This window comes from Vicugna pacos, chromosome 17 (assembly GCF_048564905.1).
Source record: "Vicugna pacos chromosome 17, VicPac4, whole genome shotgun sequence".
NCBI classification, from domain to species: Eukaryota; Metazoa; Chordata; class Mammalia; order Artiodactyla; family Camelidae; genus Vicugna; species Vicugna pacos.
Genome location: NC_133003.1, coordinates 30,720,581 through 30,731,841, shown reverse-complemented (window position 1 = coordinate 30,731,841; position 11,261 = coordinate 30,720,581). Strand labels below are relative to the sequence as shown.

Below are 11,261 nucleotides of genomic sequence, written 5' to 3'. Positions count from 1 at the left end.
ATAAACGACGAATAAGGCCTGCGAGCCCGCGTTCTGAGAGAAACATAAGGCAAAAAAAAAAAAAAAAAAAAAAGCTTTAGTAATTAAGAAAGATCCTGAGCGAGGAGAGGAAGTGAAAGGAAACCCACACCGCGAGGAACTGTGAGGGCGGTGGGGTAAACTGAGCGCGCTTCTGAGGAAAGAAGGAAACAAAAGATGCAGCACAGCCTAAACAACCATGTTACTTTTTACATTTGGAAAAAAACAGATTGTGTGAACTATGACGAAATCCCTTTCCAAAGGAATTCTCACCTCAGCTTCTCTCCTGAGAGGGACGGCGTTTCCCGCCCCGAACCGGGGTAGTTACTATGGCTTCTCATTGGCCCACTGTAGGTACACGCTCTGCGCCTATTGGCCCCCACGCCTGTCCCCAGACGAGTCGCCATCTTGGGTCCCGCCCCTGCCGCGAGGCCTTCTGGGAATAGTAGTCCCCGCTCGGCTGCTCCAGTCGCTGGACTTTTTGCTCTCTGTTGCCGGGTCTCTCAGGCAGCCACCCCTCTCAGGCAGCACACGCCCAGGCACCGGTCCTGCCCCGCGCTCCCTCCCTCTGCCTTTCACTTCCCAGCTGCCAACATCTTGGAAGGTAGGGGCGGCGGGCAAGCCCAAGTCGAACAGTGTGTTTCTCGCGCGCCGGTCTGGGTTTCCACACGCGTGTGGTCCTTAACCCGGCTACCCTATGAGGCGGGGACTGACTGGGCCCGCGCAGCTCGTTGGGAGGTGGGAGGGGCGGTCTGCCCGGAGAACCCTCCCACCTCACAGAACCTTTCCACGGCCTGGTCCAGAGCACTGGCCCCAACCCTAACCCAGCCCTTCGTCCGCTGCATTTTATAAGTCGGTAAACTGAGGCATGGGGCACGCCAGCAGTTCAAAGGACGCACCGGCCTGGTGGTGGTAGTTGACACTGGCCGCTTTTGGATGGTTTTCAGTTTCACTGGCAAGTAGCAGGAATCTCTGCCCCAATAGATAAAGATATGTGTTAAACACCCCTCTCTGGGTTCCTCAGAAGGGGAGACTTTGAACTCGTGTCCAGGAGAGGAGACAAGCAGGGCACAGGCAAAGCAATATTTTGGAAGAGAATTTTACACTTGGTATTTTAAAAATACAAAAAAGAGTTCATTATGGTAGGAAAAATCGGTACTCTGTTGGACTTCCTTGCCCCTATTTTCTGGCTTAATGTTTTTTCTATGAAAACGTGGGTATTTTTAAGGTATGTTCCTGTTGGGAAAAAAGGGCCATTTAGTGAAACTGGATTTGCAGCTTTCTCTCTAGGATCACATTCTGCCTCTGCTGCATGACCTTGGACCAGACATTCACAATGCTTATCTGGGGGAAAAAGAGCTTTAAATCTCCCTGCTCAAGTGACCCAACGATGCTACCAGGAAGCGAAGTCTAAATGCGGTCTTGCTTGTAAAAGTTTGCCGCTTGTAAACTTACTGTCTGATTATTGTGGGTCTCTCAGAAATGTGCTGGGGACCGGCACGAAAACCGCCCAATGGCCATTTTAGAAAGACTGACGGGTGCTGGGAGCGGGACTACCGAGAGCGGCCGCTGCTCTCACCGGTTAAACTGGTGTACCTGAACTCTCCCTTTTCTGTGGCTCCATTTTACGGTAGCTGGCGGCCCGGGCAGCCGGGGCTTCTGGGAGTTGGAGTCCAGCATCTTGTTTCCCATTGGGCTGGTACTCCACCTCCCAGCGTGCCATTTGGCTTGGCCAGGTGTCTCCTGGGGGTTGAAGTCTCACTTCCAGCCGTTCTGTGGAGCAGCCCCTTGACTCAGGACTACAAAGTCCATGTGGCCTTGCATTCTTGATTGCCAGCCTCCGCGTCCACCTGCTTCGAGCTGGGACTAGCAAGATGCATTTAGTAAAAATGTCTTGTTTCTTATTGGTAGTGTCGATGTTGATTGTGTATGCTTTCCCAAGTACTATGTAGGGGATTATTGCATATATGCTTTCCCAACTGTATTACATAGGGATTGTGCATTCTTTCAAGCACAAATAACGCTCGATTTACAGAGCATCTTCATATTCTCTTAATAATAATGTATTTCTCATTTGTCGATGAGGGAAAAATTTGAGAAGATGGTATTTCCTGGGTCACACACCTACAAATAAAACGTAATATATATTTTTATAAATAAAAAGATATTACATTTAGTTATTATAGTTTAATCCTCTCAAGATCTATATGAGAGAAATAGCCATTTTCATATGCATTTTCCAGATTAGAAACCTAAGGCAAGAAAAGTTAAGCAACGTGTACAACTTAACTCAGCTAGTTAATAGAAGATTGTAATCCAGTCTGCTTGAGGAAGCCCAGCCTTTCTGAGTACAGAATTTGGAATCTTTCCATTATACCATGTTGCCTTTGTAGTTAGACATTAAATGTTAGTGCTGCAAAAGCCTCTGAGATCATTTAAATCTAAAGCAAAGATCTTGGATCAGTTCCTGGCATACAGTAAAGGTTCCACAAATGTTAGCTATATATAGCTTTATAATACCTTTATTTTAGATATGAGGAAACTAGCTCAGGTGGAAAAGCAGTTTGCCCAACGTCACACAGTTGGTCTGTGTCAGAGATGAGACCAGACCCAAACATCTTGTTTCCAAGTCTGGGGTTATATTCATTCTACCATCAGTCATCTATCAGGAATGCCAGATGAGAAACTGTTTAGATAATGGTTTCTCCACTAATTTATTCTTTCTAGGCCACAGACCAGGACCAATTGTTGTAAAATCTCTTTTCTTATATTGGTAAGGATAAAATATTTCCTTAATTCTTCAAATGTTTTTTGAGCATCTTTATTAGCTCATTTCTCTTTAGTTGCAGGGCCTCATAGATAAAAAGTAGCTAATAGGCTAGGGCTAGAAGAACCTTATAAATCATCAAGTCTAACTTCTTCATTTCAAAAGTAAGGAAAGTGAGGTACAACATGGTCCACAGTGTTTATGTCATGCCCTTGTGTCAAAAGCATTCTGTTTCTGCAAGGTGGCACGTTTCTGGAGGCCTCATTGTACTGTATGTGACCCTTTAGTTTCATGCTTTCTTTCACTTTGTATCCTTGTCTTCACTTTATTCCTGTAACTGTTTGGTGGAATGCTTTATGAAATGTTTCTGTGTCTATATCTTTATTTTTATGTACATGCAGCTTCAATATGCTCCATTTCTATTTTGGGAATTAATCTTGTTTTGGCTCCCAGTATTCATTTCTCTTTTGTTCTTTTAGACACTTGAGAACAAAGTCTAATGCTCTGTTTGTATTCACATTAAAATCTAACTGTCTTAATGTCGGGTCAAGTCAGAAATGAACACGAGTTGTTTGAATTGTACAAGACTTTTGTTTTAGAAGGCACATTGGCCCTTTAAGTTATGTATTCACAGACAATAAAGCAGATAACTCTCACCTCTCGTGTGTGAAAAATGATTTCTACATAATGAGATGATAAAGTAACAGTTTGATAAATTACTGGTTAAACATTCCCGAGACCGTCACTATGGGAGACATTCTCCCCATCACCCCTTGTCTGCCCAGCACGGTCCTGGCTGACAGTCTGACCAATCAGCTTTCAGCACAGTGCCTGACCACTAGTACACTGTGAAAAAGTATTTGTAGAATTGCATTCATAGCACTTCTGAGCTCTTTTCCCACATCTTTCCCCTGAATCTCAATTTTCTCTTTCAATGTAGAAATGCAGCTTTGAAATATAAGATGTAGCAGGTTACTATCAATGTCTACATTGCAGAGAAAAATCTCAGCCTTTGAGGTCATCTTCTGAGGGGCTGTTTCTTTGGGCATGTCTAGGTCTGTGACTTCTAAAATGAGAAAGTGATCCAAATAGAAAAACATAGCATAGAGTCAATAGAGAGTGGTAGTCTAGAGGCCTAAGATTTAAATCCCAGCTCTGCCTCTTAGAGGTTTACTTAGCCCTTGGTTTCCTCTTCTGTAAAACAAGGATAACAAGCATTTCTGCCTCATAAAGTGAGAATGAAGACTAAATAAAATAGTGTGTTTAAAGCTTTGAGCATGTTGTCAGGCACTCAATAGCTTGCATTCAGTAGCTGAAGAGTAACTCTTATTTTGTTGTTAATAATACAAACTAGCATATGAAAACATACTTATTCAAGATTGAAACCAGAGACATACACCTATTTTATAAAAGGATTTGTCATTTATTTTCTTAGAGTAGCCAGCTTGGTCATCACATATCAAATATGAAGTTAACTTTAACTCCTGATGACTCATCTTGTCAGCCTAGTGAACCTCTCTTGTGTAGGCCAAGAGGTAGTGAAGCTTTTGGCTCTGAATTGCCTGCTGAGAGGTCCCTGGTCTCTGGTTTCATCTATAGATTTTATCTTGTGTTGAAAAGCAGCTGACTTCTGTCACTGGGGCCTTCTGTCCACTTTTAGAAAGGAGTGGGCCTATCCTGGAGCCCCAGGATTGAAGTGAAGCAATTGTCATCTAGCTGGTGAGTAATCCTGGGGCAACAGCCATGTGGACGTGGTAGTGCTTTTTTCTAAAGCTGACAACTTCAATAGCCACGAGGTTACTGATTGAGAGGTGACTTATAGAAAAGGGGTGGTGCAGGGAATGGGGAAGGAGAAACAAAATGAGGATTATAGCAAGAATAAAGAGCAGATGAACAAAGGAAACAGTTCGGGCCCTCCATTATCCTAAGCATGTGTTTACTGAGCAGGTACATCCTCCTCCTAGCTCTGTGGCAGGCACTGCACTATTATGCACTAGTGATACAGTGTTTCAGTGTGGCTGACATGGAGGTGGTCATGGTGGTAGGAGGTATATTCTAGACACAGAAGGACTGGAAGGAAGGAAGGAAGGATGGGAGGAAGGAAGGAAGGAAAGAAGAAAGGAAGGAAGGTAGAGTGTATTGGGATCTGATGAGCAGAATGAATGTCTTTGTGCCTGAGGTCTACAAATCAGTGAACGAGTGAGGTGGGACAGGTGAGGCTGCAGAGGCAGGAATGGGTGACATTGTGCAGAGTCCAGTTTCCTGAACTGTAAAAGAATTTTGCACTTTATTCCAAGGGCATTTGGGCAAGCATGTAAAAGTCTTTAAGTGGGGAAATAAAATGAATGGATTTTTTTTTTTAAAACATTTGGATGCAGAATGGATGATGAATTTGTGAGAGGTAATAATTGATGTGGGAAAACTAGGTAGGTCTGCTCTTCTTTATTTATAATGTGCATATGAATCTCCTGCTGATCTTAAAATCTGATTCAGCAGATGTAGGATGGGCCAGAGATTCAGTATTTCTAACAGGTAGATACTGCTGGTCCCATGGACTATACTTTGAGTAGCAAGTAAGAGACTCTTGAGCTTTCTATTTAGGTGAGAGATGATGTTGATTAAGAGACTGGACTCCAGAGAGCAGAAGACTTTGATTCTAATCTTGGTTTTACCATTTACTTGCTGTGTGACTCTGGGGAAAGTGATCTAATCTCTTTGAGCCTCGTTTTCTTTATTATCTGTGAAATAGGGGTAATAATTTTATTGCTTTAATCATGTTTTAAATTTTCAGTGAGGTCACCCATGGAAAGCGTTACCATGCTTAATACAGTGATTGGCACTCAGTGAATGGTAGCTTTGATTTTACTCTTATGGTTATTAATGAAAATCATGATATTATGTACCCTGCTCCATGTTTTCTTGTTTATCATATTTTTGAATACTATGTGGAACAGATTACCTTTAATTCTACTGCTTTTTCTTCTGTTTCACGTGTGAAGTGCCAAATCCTTTGTAACGATTTGAGTATTATGGGCAAAATAGATACATTTCTCCCATGCAATTGTCTTTCTCTGAATTTAATGGAAAAATCTAGGATCCTTAAAATACCATTTTATATGTGCTTAAGACAAGAATTTGAGGCATCTTACCTCCTAATGTAAATTTATATAGCCCAATTATAGTGTGTGCTTCTTTACATAGTTTTAAACTATTTGGATTGCTGTCCAACCAGTGATTCTCAGCCCTTGCTGCAAGTTAGAATCACCTGGCGCTGGTCCTTTCCAGAAAAATCAAAGTGTGGGAGGAGAGGCAGGAATTGGTAATTTCTTTTTTAAGTTTCCCAGGTTATAATGAAGTGCATCTAGGATTGAGAACCACCGATTCTAAAAAGCCTAACATCATGAAATGAATCAGGTACAATCTAAGGGCCTGGTTGGGAAATGAAATAATCTAGAAAGCAGCATTATGAAGGCTTTGGGAGTGGAAGAGATAATCAGCCTAGTCACAAAGCTTGCTTGGAATGTGATGAACTATATGTTGTGCCCTAGGTTATCTCTGAGATTGCTTTCCAGGGCACTCCCCATGCCTTTTTATCTCTAGCTGTGTGCACCTGAGTCAGGATTCTTCTTAATGTTGAGTTTCAGACTGCATTTCTCTTTCTGGTATTTAGTTCGTTCCATTCCTCATAGCTGAAAGAAAAAAAGTATTAACCCGTGAAAACTATGTTCAAAAGAAACTGAGTTACATGTTTTCATGAGCTGTGGCCATGTTATTGAAAAAGTTTTAAAGTATTGTTCAGATAAAATACAATCCATTTTTACTAGTAACATTCTTTTTTAGAAATTTTCTTTTTATTGAAGTATAGTTGATTTACAATGTTGTCTTAGCTTTAGGTGTGTATCAAAGTGACTCAGTTATTCTCTTCCCACATTCTTTTCCATTATAGGTTACTACAAGATATTGAATATAGTTCTCTGTGTTGTATAGTAGGTCCTTGTTGTTTCTGCAAATCCCAGACTCCTAATTTATCCCTTCCCACAACTCCTTTCCCCTTTGGTAATAATAGTTTGTTTTCTATGTCTGAGTCTATTTCCTTTTTGTAAATAAATTCATTTGTATCATTTTTTTAGGTTCCATATGTAAGTGATATTATATGATATTTGTCTTTCTCTGTCTGACTTTCTTCACCTAATATGATAATCTCTAGATCCATCCCTGTTGCTCCAAATAGCATTATTTCATTCTTTTTTATGGCTGAGTAATATTCTGTGTGTGTATGTATGTGTGTGTGTGTGTATATATATATATATACACACACACACACATAAATATAAAATGTCATCTTTATCCATTTATCTATCAAAGGACGTACAGGTTGCTTCCATATCTTGGCTGTTGTGAATAAAGCTGCAGTGACCATTGGAGTGCATATATCTTTTCAAATTTGTGTTTTTGTTCTCTTTGGGTAAATACCCAGAAATGAAATAGCTGGATCATATGAAAGTTCTATTTTTAATGTTTTGAGGAACCTCCATTCTGCCTCCATGGTGGCTGCACTAATTCACAGTACCACCAATGAGGGTTCCCTTTTTCCCACATCCTGTGCCAACACTTGTTATTTGTTGTCTTTTTGATGATAACCATTTTGACAGGTGTGAGGTTGTATCCCTAGTGGTTTTGATTTGCATTTCCCCGATGATTAGTGATGTTGAGTATCTTTTCATGTCTTTTGGCCATCTGTATGCCTTCTCTGGAAAAACGGCTATTCGGGTTTTCTGACCATTTTTTAACGAGGTTTTTTTTTTTTTTTGATGTTGAGTTGTATACATTTTTTGTATATTTTGGATATTAACCCCTTATTGGCTTTATCATTTGTAAATGTCTTCTCACATTCAATAGGCTGCTTTTACATATTGTTGATAGTTTCCTTCAAAAGCTTTTTAGACTGATGTAGTCCCATTTATTTATTTTTGCTTTTGTTTCCCTTTCCTGGGAAGACATCCAAAAAATATTGCTAAGACCAGTGCAAAAGAGTGTACTGCCTGTGTTTTCTTCCAGAAGTTTTATGGTTTCAGGTCTTAAATTAAAGTCTTTTTTTAAAAATTGAAGTATAGTCAGTTACAATGTGTCAATTCTGGTATACAGCATAATGTCCCAGTCATATGCACATTCATTTTCGTATTCTTTTTCATTAAGGAATTAATGAAAAATTACAAAGTATTGAAGATAGTTCCCTGTGCTATACAGAAGAAATCCATTTTTTTAAATCTATTTTTATATATAGTGGTTAACATTTGCTAATCTCAAACTCCCAAATTTATCCCTTAACACCCTCTTTCCCCAGATAGCCATAAGATTGTTTACTATGTCTGCAGGTCTGTTTCTGTTTTGTAGATGAGTTCATTAGTGTCCTCCTTTTTCTTTCTAAATTCCACATATGAGTGATATCATATGGTATTTTTCTTTCTCTTGCTGCTTAGTTCAGTTAGAATGACAACTTCCAGATCCATCCATGTTGCTGCAAATGGCATTATTTTATTCTTTTTTAATTGCACTTTATAAATATACCACAACTTCTTTATCAAGTTATCTGTCAGTGGACATTTAGGTTGCTTCCATGTCTTAGCTATTGTATATAGTGTTCCTATGAACTTTGGGGTGCATGTATCTTTTCAAATTAGAGTTCCCTCCGGATATATGCCCAGGAGTGGGATTACTGGATCATATGGTAAGTCTATTTTTAGTTTTTTGAGGACTCTTCATACTGTTTTCCATAATGGCTGAACCAAACTGCATTCCCACCAGCAGTGTAGGAGGCTTCCCTTTTCTGCACCCCATCTCCAGCATTTATTGTTTGTGGACTTTTGAATAATGGCCATTCTGACTGGTGTGAGGTGATACCCATTGTGGTTTTGATTTGCATTAGTGATAATTGAGCATTTTTTCATGTGCCTATTGGCCATTTATATTACATGAAAATCTTTAATCCATTTTGAGTTTACTTTTGTGTATGGTATGAGAAAGTTGTTCAGTTTGATGCCATTGCATGTAGCTGTACAATTTTACCAACACTATTTACTGAAGTGATTGTTTTTTTCCCCTCATTATATATTCTTACATCCTTTGTTGTAGCTTAATTGACCATGTAAGTGTGGGTTTATTTGTGGGCTCTCTGTTCTGTTCCATTGATATATGTGTCTGTTTTTGTGCCAGTACCATACTATTTTGATTACTGTAGCTTTGTAGTATAGTTTGAAATCAGGGAGCATGATACTTCCAGCTTTGTTTTTCTTTCTCAAGATTGTTTTGGCTATTCGGGTCTTTTGTGTCTCCGTATGTTTTGGAATTATTTGTTTTGGTTCTGTGAAAAATACCATTGGCATTTTGATAGAGATTGCATTGTATCTGTAGATTGCCTTGGGTAGTATGGTCATTTTAATGTTATTAATTTTTCCAATCCATAAGCATGGTGTATCTTTCCACTTGTTTGTGTCATCTTCAGTTCCTTTCATCAGTGGCTTATAGTTTTCCAAGTATAAGTGTTTTACCTCCATGGTTAGATGTATTCCTAAGTGTTTTATTCTTTTTTGATGTAATTATAAATGGGATTGTTTTCTTAATTTCTCTTTCTGATAGTTTCTTGTTAGTGTATTGAAACACAACAGATTTTCATATATTAATTTTGCATCCTGCAACTTCACTGAATTCATTTATTAGTTCTAATTTTTTTGGTAATATCTTTAGGATTTTTGCATATATGTATATATCATGTCATCTGCAAACAACAACACTTTTACATTGCTTTTAAATTTGGATTCCTTTTATTTATTTTTCTTGTCTGATTGCTCTTGCTAGAATTTCCAGTATTTTTAGAATAAAACTGGTGAGAGTGGGCATCCTTGTCTTGTTCCTGATTTTAGAGGAAATTCTTTAATCTTTTGACCTTTGAGCACAATGTTGGCTATAGGTTTGCTATATATGACACTTATTATATTGAGGTATGTTCCCTTTATACCCACTTAATTTTTACCATAAATAGATGTTGGATTTTGTCAAAAACTTTTGATATATCTATTATGAGTCATGATTTTTATTTTTCAGTATCACATTGATTGATTTGTGGATGTTAAACTATCTTTGCATCCCTGGGATAAATCCGACTTGATTGTGGTGTCTGATCCTTTTAATATATTACTGAATTTGGTTTGTTAATGTTTTATTGAGAATTTTTGCATCTGTGTTCATCAGTGGTACTAGCTTGTAATTTTCTATTCTTGTGGTGTCTGATTTTGGTATCAGGGTGATATTGGCCTCAGAGAATAAGTTTAGAAGCATTCCTTCCTCTTCAATTTTTGAAATAGTTTGAGAAGGATATGTGTTAGCTCTTCTTTAAATGTTTGGTAGAATTCAACTGTGAAGTTGTCTGGTCTTGGACTTTTGTTTGTTGGTAGTTTTTAAAATTACTGATTCAATTAATTAGTGTGTTATGTTTCCTATTTTTCTCTGATTTAGTTTTGGGAGATTATATTTTTCTAGGAATTTATTTCTTCCAGTTATCCTTTCTATTGTATAATTGTTCATAGTAATCTTTTATGATCCTTTGTATTTCTGTGATGTTGGTTGTAACTTTTCTGATTTTATTTATTTGATCCCTCTCTCTTTTTTCTTGATGAGTTTGGCTAAAGGATTATCAATTTTGTTTATCTTTTCAAAGAATCAGCTCTTAATTTCACTGTTGTTTTCTGTTGTTACTTTTAGGCTCTATTTCATTTATTTTTTTGCCCTGATCTTTACTATTTCTTTTCTCCTAACTTTGGGTTTGCTAGGTCTCTTTCTACTTTCTTTAGGTGTAGGGTTAGATTATTTATGTGAGATTTTTCTTGTTTCCTGAGGAAGACTTGTATCACTATAAACTACCGTCTTAGAACTTCTTTTCTGTGTCCTGTAGATTTTAGATCATTGTGTTTCCATTTTCATTTGTCTCCATGTGTTTTTGATTTCCTCAATGACCCATTGGCTGTTTAGTAGCAAATTTTTTAACCTTTATGTGTTTGTGGTTTTTTTCTTTGCAGCTTTTTCCTTGTAGTTAATTTCTAGTCTCATGCCATTGTGGTTGGAAAAGGTACTTGTTATGATTTCAGTCTTGTTAAATTTACTGGAACTCATTTTGTGACCTATCATATGATCTATCGTGAAGAGTGTTCCATGTGCATGTGAAAAGAATATATTCTACTGCCTTTGGGTGGAATCCTCTATATATCTATTAAGTACATTTGATCTAATGTGTCATTTAAGACCATTGTTTTCATATTCTGTTTGGATGATCTATCCATTAACGTAACTGGGGTGTTAAAGTCCCTTACTATTATTGTGTGACTGTCAACTTCTCTCTTTATGTTTGTTATTATTTGCTTTATGTAGTTAGTTGCTTCTATGTTGAGTGCATATATATTTACAAATGTTTTTATCTTCTTGT

General features: G+C 38.2%; 1 protein-coding gene across 5 annotated transcripts in view; it reads left to right on the top strand.

Moving 5' to 3' along the window:
- Window positions 1–358: 358 nt before the first annotated feature.
- FHIT (fragile histidine triad diadenosine triphosphatase) overlaps window positions 359–11,261 on the top strand; it is a 1,244,593-nt gene continuing 1,233,690 nt past the window's right edge. For 4 of the 5 annotated variants that reach the window (XM_015236553.3, XM_031686352.2, XM_031686353.2 and 1 more), the window contains exon 1: window positions 360–622. The gene's annotated coding sequence lies outside the window, so the exon portion shown is untranslated. Of the gene's footprint in view, window positions 623–11,261 lie in introns of all 5 variants that reach the window. The other variant, XM_072941591.1, reaches the window with a different exon arrangement.